At 35.9% G+C, this 22,446-nt stretch overlaps 1 protein-coding gene across 1 annotated transcript in view; it reads left to right on the top strand.

The window, feature by feature from the left end:
* The window catches only part of lrp1bb (low density lipoprotein receptor-related protein 1Bb), a 930,516-nt gene that overhangs the window by 157,697 nt on the left and 750,373 nt on the right, over positions 1–22,446 (top strand). The gene's annotated exons all lie outside the window — the stretch shown is intronic.

Here is a 22,446-nt window from a genome sequence, read left to right as displayed (position 1 = left end):
AACTTATTGAACGGCCCTCGTATTAAACTTATTCAATATTTACGACGAAAAATCTTCATGTGTGTGGAAAGCCGACGACTCCTGAGCAGAGTCCTGCACAGGTCCACTTTTCCAAACCCACATCCACCTGTGCCCGCGTATGTTAGACCCACAACCGACCCGACCCGTTATTAAACCCATTTTCTACACATAACTCACTTTTAAGGGCTTCATTTTTGCCTAAAACGCACACGTCATTATTAAATCTGTAATCTGTGCTGTTCAATGACATCTGTGGGTGGATGGAAACAGATGTGAAGCTCACTGCAAAATAAAACCAGATGTGAATCAACCATCAAATTAGATGATCATCATCATTAAATGTCCTGAAAATTATTTTAATCCATGAATTTATATTTTTTCACTTCCTTGCCCACTACCCACCCGCATTTCGGTTAATTTTACCTGTACCTGTGAAAATTCTTTTTTTTTCTTTTTACTCATCCCTGCATGTTTCTTCTTTAACGTTTTTGTTAGATCATGTTTGATCACATGAGATTTCTGGGTTGGAGGACTAGATTCTAGATGGGTGGTGGGACAGAATCCTTATGTGTGTGTTGTGTTGAGATTATCAGACCACACTACACATAGTATGATCAAAACTGATCAACGCCTGATTTTTTTTTTTTTTTTTGTCTTCATGTGTGGGGTCTGGAACAGATAAAAAAATCTCTTCAGATTTAGAAAATCCTTATGTGTGTACCCCGCTTTAGGGTTGTTAACATTATTTTTCTGGATATTATTTCACTGGTAAAACCCCTGTCTGCCTAAACAGTCAATGACGACCAAAAGCATTTACTGTTTAATAACTTCTGAACATCTAATCTTATCAACACATGTAAATAATTCAGCTACAATAAAGTTTCTCAACCTTTCAGTTGCATCAGATATGACCCGTTCAGACGTTCAGAGGTTCAGAGGCTCCACAGTGAAAGTGGAAACACCATCATCTTCTGCAACAATTCATCACCAAAATCATGTTGTAGATAAATGACAGAAGATCCAGACATTAGTGTTTTTGTTCAGATAATGGCATGTTTTACTGAAAAAGTCTCTTTTCCCTCAGCTTTATCTATTCTGATATAATAAACTTTGACTTTAAACGTAAATTAAATGAAATATAAAGAAAATACCTGAAAAGGCAAAATGCTCAAAATAATATTATAGCAAATAGTGGAAAAATCCCTTAGGAAATGTTGAATATAGAGAAAAAAGTCACCAAAAAAAAAAAAAAATGTTCTTGTGTATATTTATCTGGATTATGCAAAGCACTGCAAGAGCAGGACGTTATAAATGGAAAGTTTCTTCAATTTGATGTTTCAATTTGTTATTTATAAATGATTAAATAGGCAAAATAAATGACGGAAGATACAGACATTAGTTGTTTTGTTCAGATAATGGCATATTTTGCTGAAAAATGCACTTTTCCCTCAGCTTTATCTATTCTGATATAATAAACTGACTTTAAAAGTAAATTAAATTTAATTCTATGTAAGAAAATACCTGAAAAAGGCAAAATGCTGAGAATAATATTAGCAAATAGGGGAAAAATCTCTTAGGAAATGTTGAATGTAGAGGAAAAAAGTCACACACACAAAAAAAAATTCTTCTTTATGTTTGTCTGGATTATACAAAGCACAACAAGAGCAGGATGTGAAAAAGTGGAAAGTTTCTTCAACTTGATGTTTTAATTTGTTATTTCTAAACGATCAAATAGGCAAAAATAAATGACAGAAGATACAGACATTTGGTTTTATAATAAAGTCTAACTTTAAAAGTAAATTAAATATGAATTCAATATAATAAAATACCTGAAAAGGGCAAAATGCTGAGAATAATGTAATAGTAAATAGTGGAAAAATCTCTGAGGAAATGTTGAATGTAGAGAAAAAAAGTCACACACAAAAAATTGTACTTGGTCTATATTTGTCTGGATTATACAAAGCAAATTTATTCAATTTGATCCTTCAGTTTGTTATAAATTATCAAATAGGCAAACTCAAACTTGTCTGTTGCATAAAAAAATGTAAAAGCAGTAATAACAGACAGCCGTCACATCCTTCTTCGACCCAGGGAAGTACAAGTTTAAGCTTTTTTACGTTAAATAATCGTCTTGGTTGGAAACTCCATGATGCGACAGGTTTTTCAGGTCCATTTTAACTGTATTCATCAAACGTCCTTTGCAGTCGACTCCATTTGTGAAGCAGAGCTGTGAAACTCTTGTCCCCTACAGAGGACAAACATGCATCGCTGGGTCTCAGGAGCATATTTAACAGACGTCTATGGAAGATGATGCCTCCGAGGTGACCGTGTGTCCGTTACCGTGACGACGGCTCCAGTTGCATCTCTGGGCCCGAGGACGTAAAACTTGAGCTCGGAGAAGACGGGCTGGAGTTCAACAGCAGCCGACGCTCCTTCGGTTCGAGAACGGCTGAGTTTCCCTACGGGGACAATGAAAGTTAACTTTATTTACTTTATGAAGTGACACGCTGAGAAACGGTAACTAAGGGCAACGGGGCCGAGCAGGAGGTCAATTAAAAACAGATAATTTTACAAGTTAAGAAAACTGCAGTTTCCACTAAAGAAAGTAAAACACAATTTAATTTAGTGTGAAAAGGCTCAGTGGACTGCATCTGCTGTCATCTAAATCAACAGGAGAGAATTGATTGATTGATTGATTGATTTCGAACATGCAATTAAATTTAATATATATGTGAACAAGTAAAACATAAATAATACAAAGATCAACAATAAAGACAATCTCAGAAAGAATAAAAGCACAATAGTTTCATTTACGTACCTGAAAAGGGGCGGGAAAAAGTGCAACTTATTTAACCCCGCCCCTTCTCCATAAAATATTAATAATACATATTTATCTCCCTCTTCCTTTTACATTACTCTTTTATATTTATTCACACTCGTACATCCACATATAATATTTTACCTTTGCATTTTTTAATTGTGCTGGCAGAATATAAGTAAATAATAAATACCTCAAAGAAAGAAATATACTTTTATTGTCATTCTATTGTTTAAAACATAGAATAAAATTTGTTTTGAAGTTGTAGCGATCCAACCACACCTTCATACGTCCAACACATATTAAGTAATGAATAAAAACAACACATGTATAAAAGGAACAAATATGCACTTGAACATTAAACAAATCTCGTGGCTGTGGAAAAATTTTTAGACTATCAAAAGTCATCAAAAAAGTGAAAGTGAAAAATATATCACAAGTGTGATCATATTGAAGCTGTCGAGACGTGTGATCAGATCTGTGGAAGGACGACGATAGGACATCAGTCACATGACTTTTATGTTTCTAATTACAGTTTGAGGGCGAACTATGATGTTTTGACCTGCAAAATCTTTTAAATTAATCGATGCGAGTGATTCAAAAGGGATCCAAATGGTCTCTATGCATATTTTTCCATATAAGTTTACAGAGTCCTGTGTGAAAGTCTTGTTCCAGCATTCTGTTTGTTGGTTTAGTAAAGTTCTAATGACCACATACACATTTGTATTTAGATCCAATCTGATATATATGAAATATGATAATAGTTTCAGGTTAAAAACAGCTTATATATAGCGTAAATTTTGTCAGACGAGACATAATATGTTCGTCAATTACCCTTTTTCCCATGACGAGATGATGACGAGACTGTACCGATGTTCTAAAAACAATTATTTCAAAAATACAGACACATAGATCTATATAAACATATATTAAAAGTGAGTGAAATGTTCCATAACATTAAAAAAAAAATCACATATTTGATCATTGGACACTATTTTGGAAAAAGCCATATTCCATATTTATTCTAGAGCTGTCATGGATGTCCTCAGTCCTCCAGGCTTTTTACTGTACTATTATTTATTATATTTATTGTATATTTTACTGGACTATATCAGCACCAGTGATAGTTGTGGCTTTAAAACTATCGGATACGTATCAGATTTAGGACCACATATGAAAGTGGGCTGGGTCAGATTAGTGCTGTTCAAACCGTCTTTAACAGATTGGATACAGGTCACATATCTTCCCGGCAATGCATTTCTGTCCTCTGTAGGGGACAAAAGTGTGACAGTTTTACTTAATAAATGCCATTTATTGCAAAGGATGTTCACTTGTAAAAAAAAAAAAAAAAAAAAAAAAAAAATTAATAGATAAAAATAATTATAAAAATGTATCTGAAAAAACTGTTGCATTATCCAGTTTCCAATTAAGACAATTGTTTAATGTAAAAAAGCTAAAAAAATTTCACTTCCTGCACTGTAAGCCCGGATAAGTAGAGTTTACTCAAAGAATTTGAAGCAAGTGATTGCACTTAAATGATTTGAGTAATCATCGACTAATCAATTGGCTTAAGTAGGTTCAACTTTAATGCTAAAAGTATTGAACTTAAACTATTAAGTAGAACACACTAAAAGACAAGTTATTTGTACTTTAAATCTGTTGTAAAATCAACCCCACTATCCAAAAATTCAACTCAGCATTTTAACTTACACTGACTAATGTTCTCAATTGCAGCCAGATTAATTTATCATTGATTAAACAACTTTTTTTAAGATAATCAAACTCAAAGTCCTATTCCTGACCATAACAGTTATGAAGTTATTCAACTTAATATATTGTAGCATAAATGGAAGTTAGCTCAATGTCATTTGCCAGTACAGGAAGTGCTTTTCATTTGACCAGACATTAACATTGCCATTGTACAAAAACACTCTTAGCTGAACATTAAACCCATAGTTCTTCCTCTGGCTCTGACTCCTGGTGCAGCTGTACAAAAATACAAAAACAAACACAAAAAGGCCAATAAACACTGACATACACACATTAAATCCAAATGAACACTAACACCACAACCCCGCTGAACCCCTGCACAGAAAAAGAACACATTTACAACAACATGCCCAATACCCACAATGCAATGCGAAGATAAAAAGGTGTGGTCAGGACTAAAACTGAGTGATTTAATTCCATTCAACTTAAACTTTTTCATACTTTCGACTATGTCTACAAATTAGTAGAATATACTGAACATTTTATAGTAACATCATAAAACTTAAATCATTTAAGTGCACTGTAATTAAAGCATTTTAGTAAATACAAATTCTGGGCTTACAGTGTGGGTTTCGGGAGGATATGGGCCAAAAAAAATCCGATTTGGGCCACATTTGCCTGCATCTGAGCATAACCATAGACCAGTGTTTCTCAACCCTTTTTTGAACAGACGCCCCTATACATCATCATGAGCCCCCCCCCCCGGCTGTGAAACCCTGCCATAGACGTTAGATAACCTGGTGCTTGAGCTGAATAGAAACAAGCAGTGGAGAATATATTGAAACTCTGTGATATAAACTGTCACATCTGAGCGATTGAACAGGAGGTACAAAAGAAAATGTGCTCATATACTGCAGACATTGTTTTGTATCCTGCAGCTACATGAGTTAAAAAAAAAAAAAAAAGGTATAGTGCAGCTTAAAGTTTCATGAAAACATTATTTCTAAATATTAAAGACTCCCACTATGGATGGGAGCAGTCGTTTCAGGAGGAGTACTTGAAAGTAGATGACACTCTTCATCTTTAGTGCTGCGCTTGAATAAAACTTCACTAACTCTTTTGTTTTTACATTAAAAGACACTTGGGCGAGGGGACAGTGGAACTTTTGCCAAGTAGGCAAAAGTGTCCCAGATGGAAAGTCATTACCAGATGGACGCCGCTGAAGAGGAACAGACAGGATGTTCCAAATGAGGACCCAGCCTTTCAGTATTTGGAGAAGGAAGTCCAGAGCTGTGGAGGTGAACTGGGATGTTTTTAGGCGGCAATTTGACGCTTAATAGTTTGGCAATTATACGACATCACTTAAACATAGTAGTTCTACTTTCCAATATTGAAAAAAAATGACCTGAAATGATATGATCATTAGTGTTTAGAACCGGGGGGCAACGTCATTTTATGTCAGGGGCCACATTCAGATCTCCAGTAAAATAATTACATAATAGGATATAAATAATGACAAATCAACCTGAAAAAAATTACATTTTTTTAATAATTTCTTAAAAATAAGTGCAATTATAGTGATATCATTTATACATGCGCTTTACAGATCAGATCCACAAAAACACAAAACATTTATTAACATATAGAATATTGTTAAAATTGCAATAAATTTCCTTAAGACATTTCAGGTTCAGGTTATTCACATTTTATTGTAAAAGGATAAATATTTTCATAATTTAATTTTTTTTTTTTTTTTTTTTCCACTTCAAGAAAAGTTTGGAGTTGTCACTAATTTACTGACCCAATATTCACTTTTAAAGTCTTCGAAAAGGTTCATTAAGCATCTTTGTGTTATTTATGCAATAAGTTATATACATTTTTCAAATCTGATTTTAAATTTTTGGTGTGTCTTTTGTCCTTTTATGTTTTTATAGTAGGTTAAAGAGAAAAAAATAATAGACAGATGAGATAGATGAAGTTGTGCTGGGAAAAAAAAGATACCAAACATGGGTAGAGTAAACATTTGTTTATATAGTATATAAAGGCAAAATCAAAAGGACTGAAAAACAGACAAAATAGGCTCAGAGCACTAAGGGTTAACAACTCAAAAGCACAACTGACACAAAAATACATACAGCAGTGACACAACGGTTGAAAACAGATGTTTTTTATGGTTTATTTTGATATTTACCTGCACTGTAAAAAAAAAAAAAAAAAAAAAAAAAAAAAATTCTGGTAGCAGGGGCGCCAAAAAACATACTGTTAAATAACAGAAAATAACCATTTCATAAAAATACGGTAATTTTCCATAATTAAAATAGTTTTTTTGCCCTAACTTTACATGAGATTTGGCTTTTTTTTTTTTTTTTTTTTTATTATTTTTTTACAGTATTAAACTTTAAATTAACAGTTTAATCTCATAAATAGAAAAGAAATATTTGTAAAACTACGATACATTTGCAAATGTATTTTAACTGTATTTTTCTGTGAAAAAAGAAAAAATTTCTTTTAAAAAATTGAAATTTTATGGTTATTCACAGTTATAGTTTTTTTGTGTTATTTTACATTTGACATGTAAAATCATAGTCTATTTTAGTCATTTTCATTGATATTTTCCTGTATCTTAAAAATACAGGAAAAATCTGTAACATAAACAGTGAAAATTCTGTTAAATTACAGATATTTTTTTACAGTGTGCAATAACACACTCGCTGCAGTCTGTCCAATAGAAGAACAGAACAACGCACTATTAGTTTTGGAACTATTGAGGCTTACACGAACCACCTGATCAGTGCACCTCTGCCTCTCTCTCTGCTGTGTTCGTACCAAACCCCACTTCCTCCCACTGTGACTGCAAACACCATGTGATCTCCCCAGTCGCCTCTGAATAAAGGTGTTTACATGAGCTACTTCAGTTATTCCATTTATTATTATTATTACTGGAGCATCAGGGTTTGTGTAAACACAGTCATTGACCTGAGTCATTTTTGCGTATATTTAATTGCCTACTGGTAAAATATAGTCCGAATGGATTTGTTCATTGATATCGCGCTCTGAAAATCTGTATGCGAACACATTCAGGATTATAATTAGCAACCGTGGAAGCAAAACAATCTTTAAACCAAACAAAGAGAGACCCGTAGAGGAATAGTGAGTGTATAAACACTGGGTGTGTTATGAGGTGAGGCCTGTGTGGGACTGTTTCAGTGAAGTGGGGGGGGGGGGGGGGATCACTTGATTACAACCATTCATCAAGTCTGTGTGGAGTGGATGAGAGTGATTACCAAGCAAGACCTTCCGTTTTGTCTCAACAATTTCAATTTCATCTTCGCCTTTGACAGACCTGCTCCGCCAACCCCATCGCTCACGCCGCTGCGAAAAACTGTCGAAATGACTCATTTAAGCAGCGAATTCAAGTCCCTTTAGCCCACGGAGAAAAAAAAACAAAACATTCAGACGCATTCCTTGTTAGGCACCAAAACAATTATTCTCGCACTGTCACTTTGGTTTTCACCACTTTGAGTTTCCTCTCAGGACTTGCACAGTTAGCGATTAACTAAAACATGCAGAATATATTAATTCCAGACCTCTATCATTTCATTTCCATCCATCCCTCTGAGGACGCTCATAGCTAATTTGCCCTTGAAGCTACATTTTCCTTGTTAAGACTGGAGGGCTTTGCTTTCATCTCAGGCTTGCCTGTATTGCACATTTACAGAGTGCCTGATGTATGCAGTGAAAGGCCAAATGGAGTTTTCTGCAGAAAGGAAAATCCAATATGTTGTCATTCTTACTGTGAAAAGTATGATTTTGTATCTCACTCACCGTTGGATTTGTTGAACTAAAATTCAGCATCAGGTAAAAAGAGGATATTAAAGTGTCTCTGTCCCCTGTCCTATAGATAGATAGATAGATAGATAGATAGATAGATAGATAGATAGATAGATAGATAGATAGATAGATAGATAGATAGATAGATAGGGTGTGTATTGGCTAGAATCTGGCAATACGATACAAATCCCAACACTAGGATCACGATATGATATATCACGATATATCATGACACTGTTAAAAAGGCAATTCTTTGAAATGAAAGGTGGCAGCGAATCGAAAAGTCTTCAACTCTGATTTGAAATAGAATAGAATAGACTTTATTTACCATGTGCAGGTAGGTACAATGGAATTCTTGTGCATTTCCCTGTCACGTAGTGATTTGACATTCACGAACGAATCGAATCTTTTGAACGGCTCTTTGAAATGAACGATAGGAACCGAGTCTTTGTAAAGAGCGTTTTTTTTTTTTTGTTTTTTTTTTATGTGTGTGCATGCAATTTTTTCCGTATGTTTACGCACCTTTATTGTTCTTGTTCTGAGGGAAAATGCACTACAGTTGTTCAGGTATTTAAGTAATTGCAATGATAAATGGCTTTCGTGTTTTGTGCATTTTTTCTGTATGTTTACCACCATACTGTTCTTGTTCTGAGAACTGCACTACAGTTCAGGTATTTAAGTAACTGCAGGGATTAATCACTGTTGTGTTTTGTGCAATTTTTTCCGTGTGTTTACATACATTTATTCTTGTTTTGAGGAGAATAAAATGTTATTTCATGAGAAAATGTTTTATTTTCTTCTTCATTTTTAGGCTACAGACTAGTCCACATAATGTACTGTCGTGTTTTTGGTCAAATTCCATTTGTCTAATGTCACCTCTCATGTCATGGATTTAGCCCACACATTTGAACTATTGTTTTTTACGGTAAGATAATATTTACTGTCGCGCCAGTTAAACACCTTTAAAATGTAATGTCAGTCATCACATGTAGCCTATTTAGTCATTAAAACATTGGTGTGTCAAAATAATCCAAAAAACATTAAAGAGCCAGTCTGTTGAATGACTCTTTTCAGTGAACGACTCCTGATTGAACGACTCCCTTCAAAGAACCAAAAGTCCAATCTCTACTGTCACGGAATCCGAAAAAAGACATGAACAAAAACCAAAACAAAACAAAAACAGCTAAAACATAAAACCAGCTCAAACATATAAACACAGTTAATGCACAGACAGACATAAATACACATTTGTAAAATAGAGTACTGTATCAGAAAAAACTCAAATAAATAAAAGTACTGGGAGGTAAAAACCAGTTCTTGCACATTTGATTAAAGTCCTGGGAGGAAGAGCTGTGAGTTTGAGTTTGAGCAGAACTCCAGTTTTCTGTGACGTTGGTTCCATATCAGTGGAACATAGAAAGGGAACGCTGCCTCTCCATGTTTGGTTGTGATTCTGGGAACAGAAAACAGATCTGTCCCAGAAGTCCTCAGGGCTCTGGATGGGTCCTAATGGTTCCGACAGGAAGTGTTCAGATCTGACGACTGTTATAGGAGTTATATGATCCACTGGGTTGGACTCCAGCAGCAGCGTTTGGTGCTTTTCTCACTGCACTTAATTCCAAAAAAAAAAAAGAAGTGCATGATCTGGTGAAAGATTTGAAGCAAGGTTGTAATTTCATATTATTAGAGTAGAATAGGGAGGACAGATGGAAATGAGCACTGCTGCTGCAATCTGTCATATTTACAGCTGCACTTGTAGATGTTCATTAATATGCACTGTCCTTAATGAATAAATTAATTAATTAATTCATAGAATCAGAATAAAAATAGAATCAGAATAAGAACAGAATCAGAATAGTCTTTATTGTGATTATTAGTAATGTCCCGATTTGGATTTTTTTGCTTCCGATTCAATTTTTTTTGGGAATAGTTTTTGTGACAAAATGTTCCCTTCGCTGATTGCGGACAGTGCGTACTCACACACACACACACACACACACACACACACGCCACCCACCACCTGCCAAACATGAGTTGTGTTCTTTTTTTTTTTTTTTTTTCTATTCCCCATAAACAACATACTTTTCCACACACTGTTTCCTGTAGTTCATATGAGGGTGCACACTTGTACGTTCTACACACCGACATACACACACCTTCATACTTTACACGCACCACACACTCTGCTTCCTGGTCGAACACTGAGTCGGCCAAACAGGGGCGTAGCGAGGGCCACCGCCTAATAAAGGGGGCACCGGGCGGGAAAATGGTCACCTGACCATTTAACTGATTGTTTTCTCTTCTTCTGTTTCTTTCTCTCCGGTAGAGGGTGGTTTATGCTAAATATACAGTGGAAATGTTCAAGAGCGCATTTTTCTTTGCTTGTGTTCTAATGTGTATTCCTCTTGTCATTATGTACGAAATAATCACGTTTGAGTAATTGATTACAGTGGGTCATGCCCAGTGGGAGGGGCCTTTCCCTTTATATGTCGGCCATTTTGGGTTTGTTCAGAGAGCGAGATCGAGCTGACGGCACAGTGTGGGTGTTTATGTCAGTCTGCAAAGAGGTTTTAGATTGTTCGTACCCTTTTTCTGTTAATCATGTAAATAGCTTTCACTGGGAATACAAAGCCTTTAAAGGAAGACCTTCATCTTTTTGTTTTTCTTCGACTAGCCATATTATTGAGTTTACAAGTAGAGCCCCACTACAATTTTGCCGATATCGATCAAATATGGACTTTTTACAGTGAAATTTTGATTTAAATTTAAAGTCATTGAGTACTGTCATCACTTTGCTTTGTGTGTGCGTGTTTGTTTGTTTGTTTGTTAGCAAGATAACTCAAAAAGTTATGGATGGATTTTCATGGACTTTTCAGGAAATGTTGATACTGGCACAAGGAAGAAATGATTAAATTTTGGTGGGGATCGGGGGGGGCTTGGCGGAGGTCTGCGCTCTCCGAGTGCTTTTCTTGTTTGTAACTTTGGTTTTACTTCTCTCAGCACATTTGACTTGTCAGTATCAGTTTGACATCTGCACTTTACACACTAATGGAAACAGAGATTCAGCGAAGCTCCGACTTCCTGCTACGAGATAAGTAATAGATAGTAGAGAAAAGTTTTTTTTTTTTTTTTTATCTGTTCTTGTATTTTATTCTTTTATTTGGGTTTTAATTATTCTTCCATACAGCACTGTTTTCTTTTTTGTACACTTCTATGTCTTTTAATCTTTTCTTGTATTTTATTCTTTTATTTGGGTTTTAATTATTCTTCTGTACAGCAGTTTTGGTCACTGCAGCTGTGCTGAAGTGCTTTACAAATAAAGTTGGACTGGATTGGAAGTAACTCATGGCCATGAGTTACTTTTATTGTGGCCACACTTTTTGTTTTCCTCAGGTTACCAAAGGGGCCTCGTAATTATCATATTGTATGGAAAAAATACTAAAAAAAACCCTAAACTAAACTCTGTGTGCATGTAAACATACTCACTAATGGCCTTGGTTTCTTTAATTCCATAATATTGACAAGCACAGCACTGAAAAATGCACTGGGAAATTGCTGTTTTATTAATGCGATCCGTACTTTTCTTAATCGGTACATGTGTTCTGAATGAGGTCTGATCCTGTATTTACTCATGAAGGGCAGGCCGTCCTTTTCGCTTTATTTCTGCTGTTCAGTACTTGTGTCTTCATCTGCGGAATATTACGTTAATTGTAAATTGAAATATGATTAAACCTGGAGAGAGGTGCTCCATTCATCCTCTAGTAATTTGCAGCCGGAGAGAAAAAAGAGGGAAAATAGACATGAGCGCATTGAGTGATTCACCGCCTCCTGAAACACAAAGGAACCAACATTTTAGAAATTTGGCTCCAACAAAGACGAGCAATTAGCCGCACTTTAACCCTAAAAACAAACCTCCGAAGTCTGCAGAGAGCGTCCGCCGTAGTCGTTCCGTCTGTGTCTTGCAGAGCGTATTGACACAGTACGTTCAGCCTAAAAAGCTCCGGTCGCAGGGTCAGAGCGCTGTGTTCTTTATAAAGCCTGAGAGCTGAAAAGACGGAGCAGAACTGTCCATTAGACGCTCGTAAAGCTGACTGCGGTGAGAGCCTCGTAATGACAGAAGACATCCAGATCGTTTCACAGCTCCTCTTATCTGGACACAAGTTTATATTTGGAAAAATTTGAGGGTCCGATTCAGAATGAAAAACTAAAATATGCAACAGTAGTCACTTTTCCATTGGACATCTGCGCAAAACTTTACCGATATTTACTAAATGCAGTTAGTAATGTCGGTTTTTCCATTAAATCAGAAATGTGATGATTTGTTTATTTATTATCACAAGATGACACGAGAAGTCAATCCATAAACATGGCGACAAACATAAATATGTGTTATTACCTCCTCCAGGAGGTATTGGGATCACTTTGCTTTGTGTGTTTGTTTGTTTGCGTGTTTGTTTGTTTGCGTGTTTGTTTGTTTGGTTGTTAGCAACTTTAGGGGAAAACTCTTCCACCCATCTTTCCCAGATCTTCCCCACAGATAGGCCTAGGCCCTGGGACCAACCCATTCAATTTTGGACCAAGTTGGCCAGAGTTCAAGGTCACAGCAAGGTCACAACATCTACAATTTTACACAGCCTTACATTTTTTCATGAAAAAATGTAAGGCTGTGTATCACTTGATTTGTATTTGATGATTTGTAATGTGGATCACATTTTTATTGTTTTTACTTTCGTTTATTATTTCAGTTATATTGTATTTTTAATTCTTTTTTTTTTTTTCTTTGTATTGTTCATTTCGGGGGAGGTATTCATATTAGCCTTCTTTTTGGCTTCTAACCTCTCCTGCACAATTTTGTTACTTGTTTGAATGTTGTTGTTTTTTCTATTGCTGTTTTTATTTTGTGCAAATAAATTAAATAAATTAAATAAACAATTTTCCTATCTGTCATCATTGAGCAATTTTCCAAAATTCATAAAAAATTCAAAACGACTTCGATTAGCCTCCAGTTGGATCCACCTGTAGCTTAGAACAATATCTTGTATCTGGAACTAAATTGTCCACATCCACTGTGGAATGTGGACTCTGTGGACATTTACATTTAACATTGAAAATCCCATTTACCACACATTTAAAATTAGAACTCAACTAATATTGATTGGAATTGGATATAATTTGACAGACACATGACTGGTACCAAGCTTCAACTTTGTATGAAATATCGTTCTGCTCCATTTCTCTTCCGTTACGCTCTGTTGACTTTTGTTATTACCATGTTTGACCGCACTTTTTCTGCTGTGTGGAACAACCTTGAAACTGTTTAATTTTAAAAGAAATAGTCAGTCCACACATGCACACCGTTCGGGGTGCTTGGCGGAGGTTTGCGTTCTCTGAACACTTGTTACTAAATGCCCTTAGTAATGTCGGTTTTTCCATTAAATCAGAAATCCGATGATTTATTTATTATCACAAGATGACACGAGAAGTCATTCCATAAACATGACGACAAACATAAATCTGTGCTGTTTTGAATCTAGAATGCCCGTTCCCCCTCTACCTCCCACTAAATTCTGAAATGATTGGGTTTCCTCGTGTGTCCACACACACCGACACATTTGTTTTAAACTCTTCTTCTTCTCTTTTTGTAACGTCCATCAGCATCTGTTGTTTTTTGTTCACATGACTCTAGTTGCACAAAAAGGTCTTTCCGTTGCAGTTTTGTGTGATATACCAATTTTCGCTACGCCTGACAAACCACCTCTTGCAAGAACAAAAACATTTCATGAAAAAATGAGAGTTTGGGTGAAATTGTTTTTTCATTAGGTAAATTTTTATGCGCAAGTTAGGTTTACGCAGTTTGAGGGTCAATGGAAAAGCAAGACTGATTAATTTGTGAATATGTTGTTAAATCTGTCAAACTGACAAAGATAGAAGCTAATCTATATTGTTTACTTTTTTCCCCCATTTTTCAGAGCTACTGAAATTATGGCACGCTGGCGGAAATAATAACTAAACAGAAAATGGCTTTGAAATGAGGCATATACCTGAGAAAACAGGATGAGTGTGTCAATAAGTAAATCTTCCTTGTTGTGTGCTGAATGTTGTTCGTAGGGAAGTAGATTTAATCGTGCGCTGAACTGGATTAAAGGTAAATACAACCGGTCGTCTTTTCTGTTCAGATGGGAAACTAAATGAGCATAACAGCACCCTACAGCAGAACCACTGACTTTACTTTATAAAGAGGGAGCGTTTTACGATCTGCTTTAAAGCGAACCTCATAGTAACCACATCTCAGGATGAAGAAGGTGTTCATTATTCTACTTCTGCTGCAATAAATGTTGCTAATACTGAAAGCTCAAAGGTCTCCTTTTAGACTCGTAGCCTCACGGTCGTCATTTGTGCACAAATGGAACCTTCTTTTCAACAGCTGTTGGATTAAATGCTTTAGTTACTTGTTTGATCTATAATCACAAATGCATTACAGGTCTGAGACGCTGTAGAATGTATATGTATGATACTTAAAATGTCATTGTATAGTCACTATTAGAGTAGTCATCGTATAAGGACAATAATTGCATCTCACTATATGTATAATATGTTGGTTTTTTTGCTTTTGTTCAAATATTTTCCTTCTGTCTGGTTCTATCTATGTCTGCATCTATGGCAGGAGTCTCAAACATGCGTCCCAACATGCAGCCAAATGCCAAAGGTTCCAATCCGGCCCGTGGGGTGAATTTACAAAGTGCAAAAAATTCCACAGTCAAGGCTGTGGAACTCATTTTAGTTGGTTTGGAGGAGGAAAAAAACTATATGACATCCAGTTTAATTTACAGACCCATGTTCTGTCACCTATGGAGTGATTTTCTTATTCATTCATTTATTTCTTGTTGCCATCAGGACGCAGATCCAGTTAACGTCCATGAACAAACAGGTTCAAAAAGTCACCTCTTCCCGCTGCTAGGTGACCTACTGCTTTGTGTATTTACATGTTTACTGCTGCCTGCACATCCAACTGGCCCTCAGGGTCAGTAAAGATACCTTGACCTTAATACATGGACTGTACATAAATACAGACGGGAACAGTAGCATGGTGACGTCAGCACATAGGGTTATTGGAGCCATTGGTGGAACTACAGGAGTGTAAGAAGTGATGGGAGAGCTAAAGCAAAATGCTAGTTTACAGACTTAGTAAAACCGTACACTTCATCAGGAATCTTGCAATGCAGTTATTTTAAGGTGTTGTTAGTTGAGCCTATTAACACTCAGGAAGAAAATCTGTTTTATTAAAATACAGAAACTCTGAGACTCAGCTGACATTATAGCTTCTTTTTCCTGGAGATCTTATAAATAAAGCTGTAAACTAAAGATGGACCAAACCGCTAACTACAGGGTCCAAATCAAACTAAAGAGACTCAAATGAATCCTTGCAAAAAAATATATATATATTTTTAAAAAATTAGTGGGAGCCAGGGCTTTTTGAAGCAGCATCTAATGGCCATCAGTGGTATTACACTTTAACCTTTAAATGCATGCGTGTCTGGACGAAACACTTTTCAATAAATGGGTCAAAATTCACCTATGTTAAAATTAAACAAAAGGTCAGACAAAAGGATTTCATATGTGATTTTTTTTTTTTTTTTTTAATGAGTAAAAAATATTTTAATTGTTAATATTTTGAAAAGCAAAGTATAAATACTATATAATATATAGTATATAACCAAATAGAACAATGTCAACTCAATGTAGAATGAATCAAAGGTTCAGATGTAATTCTGTTGTAAATGAATGCAGGTCATTTTTGATCCAGCTATGGAAGCTTGGGGTAGCCATACAAAATTACAATTTTATAAAATCTTTAAAAAGTAAGTTAAAAATTTAAACGACATGATGTCAATAACATGTTTTTGACTAATACCTGGAATATGAAATAATAACTTTTCATTACACAGACATTGCAAGAAAACCACCTCGCCTAAGGGTTTAGATCAGTGGTTTCCAACCTTTTTTACTCCTGACCCCATTTTAACATCACAAATTTCTGGTGACCCCAGACATACAAAACAGAGACATTTTTTATTGCTGAAATTAATTTGTTTTTGATCCTGTAATAGGTTGCTCTACTAAGTTGCAAATAAATGTTAATTTTAGAGGACATTTAGTCTATATAATGTCTATTATTGTGGACAGAGGCAGTAAATCCAGGTGTAGATTACTGCACAAAGGGAGAATGTGATTTTCCTTGGTCAGGATCTGTCCAGTCAGTCCAGCTGTGATTTACAAGGAGGACAATTAATACTGAACAAACAAGAACTGAAACTATGAATTATGAAAGAGCTGCAGCATCTGAAACTGACCACAATGAACATTTGACACAAACAGAACCACAGTGCTGCAGTTTCACAACCACAGTTTGTCTTTTATGGATTGGGATTGTCTCTGACAACTCGCCATATATTTTTATTAGTAAGTTTTTGTTTTTTTTTGTTTTGTTTTTATCAATTACTAGTAATTTCAGGCAACCCCATGTGGGGTCCTGGCCCCAAGGTTGAAAAACACTGGTTCAGATGCTTGACTGCTTTAGCTCCTGCAGAGTCACTTCCACAGATTCTAAAACACTAATAGTGTGGAAGCCGGGTGTAAATATGGCAAAAATGTCATTAGTGTGGATATGATGTTAGACAAACCTGCCGCTCTCTGTAAAATCCACATTGTTTCCACACAGTATCGTGTATGTGTAGTGTCGGGGACAGTGGGAATCTGTGACTAGTGGCGCTTCAGTTTTTCTGGACGTGTTGCAAGCGCACGGTGAGGGTTAAAGAAGCCAGCTGGGAAAACATTTGAGAAGAGCAGCGCAGGGGCCACGGTCACCTTGCCTGGGGCGTGAACCTGTGCGGGCTCTGGAGGAACTGGACCACTGTGTTGAGGACGAAGCCTGTGACTCAACGCTGGCCCGCGGCCACTGGAGTCTATCACCTTCTGATGGCCGTTTGCCCAGTGGAGGAGAGGCGCTGGGGCCGCCGCCGCCGCTCTGAGCCTCGGCCTCAAACACAGAGCAGGTGCCACGAACACGCTGCCAAGAGGGAAATCTTATTTTGGCATCAGAGTTTAATGAACATGGAAATCTTATCAGAATAGCTCTGCTCTACATTGAGAACATTGGTTGTGTTAATTGTTAATTACAGTTACTTGGATGCTGTAGAACATCTGATTTGTTACATTAAAGATTGTAATCTGGTTCAAAGCATCAGCTGCAGCGTAGAGGAACGTCAAACGGGCTTTTATTAAAACCTGTGAAGGCTGGTGGGGAACAGACGACTCAAATGATACTTAGTTCGAATGCAGAGATTAGCATACTTGTAAAAAGTTCTTTTACAAATATGCAGCCAACAGCAAGGTTCTAATAGTTTTGTTTTTTTCATTATAGTTTAGTTTTATTTAGTTATGACTTTTTTTTCTGTATTTCAGTTAGTTTTAATTCATTTTTAGAGCAGGTTTGCTAGTTTTTATGAGTTTTTTTTTTTTTTTTTTTCTAAATGCTTATTTTTAGTATTAATTGTAGTTTTGTCATATCTTTTCTCTTCTTTTTCACTGTTGTATTCAAATAAATCCCAGACAGGACTCTGCTGCTTTCTCCCAACTTTAGTCTCCATGTTTCCAGGTGGAGTGGGGACCAGAAGACGACTGGAAACCACAAGTGAACACAAGTGACGGACTGTCAAGTGTTGCATGGTGCCGCTAGAAAAAATTGCTAGAGTGAAATAAATCCCTTTCGTATCAATCCGACATTGACAAAGACGAAAACAACGGGAATTTTATCCATAATTTTTATTCGTTTTAGTTAGTTTTGTAAGCACACAATACAGTTTCAATTAGTTATCTTTTTTCTTTTAATTATAGTTTTTATTTATTTTAGTTAATGCAAATGTTTTTACAATTCTAGTTTTGGTCATTTCGTTAGTTTTCGTCGATGATAATAACCTTGGTCAACAGCAGCGATAATAATGAAGGTCTTTGACGATGTGTTGGGTGTACAGAATATCAGAGGTAGAGTCTACAGCCTGGACTCAAACCTGGGGTTCTAATGTGGCAGACACGACGCTCAGCCAAACGGGCAGGACGGAATGCAGAGTCTGTGGCTCAACCTTTAACAACAGCTGACGTGGATCTAAGATGATGACTCCAGACGGAACCAGGCAGGTGGATACTCAGGTTCAACAGTGGAACTAGGAGTCACTCCTGCCTGTACTAGAAGCTGGAGAAGAAGCTGTTTTAACAGAATAATAACATGAAGTGAATTGTAAAATTGTATAAACTTTTTGGTGATCCTTGACCCTTTTTTCGACATTTGAGCGTTTCCATTAGCAGTTTTCTATTGCGCAGTTTACATTTTGCACCTTTCTGAGGGTATCTAAAACCCAGTTTGTGCCAAAAAACTGAAATTGCCTTGGTTTTGACCAGTGCTTATACATCCTCATAATAAACTCGACTGTTTTGCCTGATTGACAGATTTCACCGTTTAGTCTCCTGGGCCTTGATGTGTGACGTTTGTTAGCGTTGGTTCAGTTCGCTGAGTGGTGCGTTGGCAGAGTGTGGGCTTATTAATTGAGGACATCAATAACAGCAGGTCCTGTGTTTCTCTTGAGGAGAGCATTCATCATGTGAGGTCAGTGCAACCAGGCAAAAGAAAACGGGACAGATTTGGTCATAGCAGGAAGGCTGTCGCTGAACTGGAAACGTCCCCTTCTTTCACTAAAGTGACATAGTGGCAAAACATCAGCCACACTTTAGTGTGAAATTACTACAGCGTGTTTCTGCCCGTGGTCATGTGCATGGATGACAAATCCAATCACGTATTAGACATGTCTTTTCTCTCTCCCTCTCTCTCTCTCTCGGTGCTTCCTGTTTTTTCTCTGTATATTTGAAGTAAATCTGTACTTGGAACATGTAGGTCACAAAACATGAAACCAGTGATATACTCGAAAAAATACTACCAGAGGTGTTTCTTAAATAACAGTAAAAGTGTTAAACCTAGTACTAGGAGTTTGTATTGGGAAGAATGTGGTGATACGATACAAATTACAATACCAGGATCATGATATGATATATCACGATGTATCATGACACTGTTAAAAAGGCGATTTTTGGTTTGTTTCTTTTTTTTAATACTTATTTCCTTGAAGAATTGAATTACAACAGAAATATGCACAAATACTAAACACATTTTTATTTGATTAGAACAGGATCTAATGTTCTATCACAAAATATTCCTGTGTTAAAACTGAAATTCTGTTTTACAGACATTCCAGTTTCAGATCCTGTTCAAATGTTCAGATTCTATTAGTTCAGAACTAACATCAGAACAGGATTTTAGTTCAATCCCAACAAAGGAACTAAGATTATTTAATAAAAGTGTTAAATAATAATAAATAAAATATAAACAAAAAAGATTATCAAAAATGAACCTCCACAATATCTGCATTTGAACAAATATCTAAAAATATCGATACAGTATTGGGAAATGAAATATTGCGATACATTGCAAAACCAATATTTTCTTATACCCCTATCGAGTACTGATATCTCAAACTCTGAACAATAGGAGGAAGTCACATATTAGAGCCCACTTAGAACCAAAACCACCAACAAATAAACACTATGTATCCACAGTCTGCTTAGCTCTGTTAGCTTAGCTCTGTTAGCTTAGCTCTGTTAGCTTAGCTCTGCCTTTAGACTGACAGCCACAGTGAAACCACTAATCACCTCTGTTTTCTGTTCAGTTTGTGTTGTCAATAACTGAACTAAAGATCTGTTTGAATCCAACAAACAAGGACAGAACTGTTTGTTGTTACAGATTTTTTTTTTCTTGCTTAATTCAAGCAAAAAAATCTGCCAATGGAACAAGTGAAAATTATCTTGGTCAGATTTGTTGAACTCAGTTTTTCCAGATCTATTGTCTATAAATCAGTTCTTCTATCTCACTGAACAGTTCCTCTTTAGGTGATTCTGTCTGATTTTAAGTGTGATGAGATATTTGGACTAGAAATGAGACAAATACACTTGGTAAGATTTAAATTTTTGTCCATTAAAAACAGTTAGGAGGACTAACTATGAAATAAAAACATTTTTCATGCAGCTAATCTGGCGTTTTCTCACATTTTAACATACTCTAATACTAGTTATTACTCACTTCATGGACATAAAATGCAAAAAAAAAAAAACTTTTTGATTAAGAAAATTGTTAATTACAGTCTAATAACAATTAACAATTGAATTCCACTCAAACATATTAGTGCAGATCAGGTTTATGAAGAACAGCAAAGTTATAGTAATGGTATGAATTGCAGAGTATTATGGGATGGTATATAAGCCTCCACTGTTAAGTTACTCTAAAGGTCACAGGTGTCAAACATGCGTCCTGGGGACCAAATCCGGCCCACCAAAGGGTCCAGTCTGGCCCATGGGATGAATTTATGAAATGCAAAACTTACACTGAAGATATGAACAATCCTTTTAGTTCAGGTTCCACATTCAGACCAATTCAGTCTCATAATAACCTCTAAATACTCACAACTCCAAATTTTTCTCTCTGTAAATGTAAATATTTTCATGTATTTACACTACAGCAAAGTATAATATTGAACAAAAATATCTGAATAACCTGAACAAATATGAACAACCTGAAATTTCTTAAGAGAAGTGAGTGCAATTTTACCAACATTCCACCTGTTATTAAATGTTCTGTGTGTTTGTAGATCCTCTGTGATCTGTAAGTTATAATGTGCATGTGTAAATGATAAACTGAGGCAGAATATTGTTAAAATTACATTTTTTTTAATGTTTGTTCATATTATTCGCATTGTCTGAAAGGATAGTTTGTAGATGCAAACATTTTCATTGTTTAATTTTACTTTTTTCACTTTAAAACATAAAGAAAAGTTTGGAGTTGACATTATTTATATATTACTATATTATAATTTTACTGGTTCGGCCCACTCCAGATCAAATTTAGCTGAATGTGTAACTGAACTAAAATGAGTTTGACAGCCCTGCTTTAGGTGATTGTGTCTTATTTTAAGTGTGATGAGATATTTGGACTAGCATTGAGAAAAATACAGTTGGTAAGATTTAGATTTTTTTCATTAAAAACAGATCGGATGACTAATTTTTACCCATTAAAAACACAAAAAGTCCTGTAAGATGCCAGTGCAACATGTTTAACTCCACAGACATAAAGACATTCTACTCATTCTAATATAAAGACACATAATATTGACTGTCTTTATTATACACATAATTATACATATATCATATCACTCCACTCCTGCAAATAAATCCCACTCATTAGGTCTATAACTTGTCTTTTAGGTCAAAATAATTGTGCGTTGTTTGCCTTAACGGTGTCACTTCCCTCGTCATGACCACCAGCTAATTACTGCCATTGACATTATTTACCTGAAGCTTCGACATAATGGAAACATTAAATCACTAGCATCCCCCAAACAGCTGTTAACAGCCAATTTAATGTTACCCACTGACTACCGCTGCATATTTTCTGCATTACTGTACATAATATCTGCACCCTACATGCATAATTTCTGTAAACTTTATTATTTAGATCATTTTTTTTAATATATACAGTCATTTTGCAGACGCTCGTACTGTATGTAATGCCTCCATATACTGTCCCGAACTCCTACACTCTTTAAATAAATGACACGTTACATTTTATCCGTCCTGTTTTTATGACTCATGAATCATTAACGTCCTCCCCAGCCTCATCTTGAAGCCTCTGCACTGTGGAAGGTCCTGATATTTGCAAATTTCGCCCGTGCATAGCAAAAAGCGGCACTAAAGGTTGTGTGAAAAGTCTTTATTTTCCTTTTTCTAAGCAGCACAGAGACAGTGGAATGCGCTTTATGAATCATCCAGAACTGATCACCATAAACGTATACCGTGTCCCTGTTACAGGTCTCTGATGTGTGCAAAGGAAATGACCTTAACCCAGAAACTGTGTCAGCTCAAGGCCCCAAAAAATCATGTCTCTTTCGACCCAAATGGACAAAAATACA

The sequence above is a fragment of the Sphaeramia orbicularis genome, chromosome 21 (genome assembly GCF_902148855.1).
Source record: "Sphaeramia orbicularis chromosome 21, fSphaOr1.1, whole genome shotgun sequence".
NCBI classification, from domain to species: domain Eukaryota; kingdom Metazoa; phylum Chordata; class Actinopteri; order Kurtiformes; family Apogonidae; genus Sphaeramia; species Sphaeramia orbicularis.
The sequence above is the reverse complement of the archived record's forward strand: the minus strand, read 5'-3'. Positions and strand labels throughout refer to the sequence as shown.